The sequence below is a fragment of the Chrysochloris asiatica genome, unplaced genomic scaffold (genome assembly GCF_000296735.1).
Source record: "Chrysochloris asiatica unplaced genomic scaffold, ChrAsi1.0 scaffold00148, whole genome shotgun sequence".
Lineage (NCBI taxonomy): Eukaryota > Metazoa > Chordata > Mammalia > Afrosoricida > Chrysochloridae > Chrysochloris > Chrysochloris asiatica.
Window position 1 is genome coordinate 8,811,154 of NW_006408666.1, and position 1,080 is coordinate 8,812,233.

Sequence of the window (1,080 nt, forward strand, 5' to 3'; positions counted from 1 at the left end):
AGCATACTGAATGGACTCCAACTGTCAGATTTCAGCTTGTAGTCGGACCCTTAGCCATTGGTCCTGCCCAGGAACTCTGTTTATATGAGAGAGAAATGAAATTTCACCTTGTTTATCACTCTTTTGAGGGTCTTTGTTATTTGCAGACAAGAAAGATTCTAAATGGAATCCTGGTGTGGCACTGTGGGCTAATGTGTCAGACTGCAGTCATTTGAACTGCAAGGTTGGTGGTTCAAGCTCATCAGCTACTCTTTGGGAACCCTATACAGGGTTGCTAGGGGCTGGAATCGACTCAACAGCACTTCACAATAACAACAATATCCTAACTTATATAAAGAGTGCTTCAGACGAGGATCCTGCATGTTCCGCTACCAGAGTGTTGGCAGCACAGGAGGTCTGTGCCGGGAGTGAAGGTGGCTGCTTCGGCTTTCCTGCTCAGTGCCAGCCTCTTCCTCATCCCGGGCTGCTCCCGAATCAGGGCATCTCCTGGCGCCATGCTGGTTGGACTAGGCCCAGAGGGGGCTGGCTGTGTCTCGGTGCATTCCCTGGTCTGAACCTACCACAGGGAGAAGCAATCCAGTCTAGGCAGCTGGGCACTGAGGGCAGCCATATCACACATTCATGGGATCAAAACATAGCATCTGCAAGGCTCCTCCATGTTATGTGATGTTTCGCAGATTCAACCTTAATCTTCAGCATGCCACCACTTGTCTGTCACTTTACTGTACTGTGTTGTCTTGTGTGTTCTGTGATTCTGGAAGCTATGCCACTGGTATATTTTTTAATGCTTTATTGTAAATTAAATGATAGTTTACATGGGAGAACATTAGCTTTACATTCAGTCTATCGTATATCATTTCATTGCCATGGCTACAGTCCCCTCCATGCATCATCAACCAACCAAAGAGTATATCCTGCAAGCCTGCCCTCATACATCCACCCTTCGTCAGCACACAGCCCCTCTCCCTCTCTGGGTTCAAAGTCTCCAGCCGCTCCATCTCTCCATGTCATTGTCTCTGCCTCCATCTTTGGTATCACTGCTTCTCTGGGTAGGGTTCCACTCTCTGCTCTTCTCCTTTG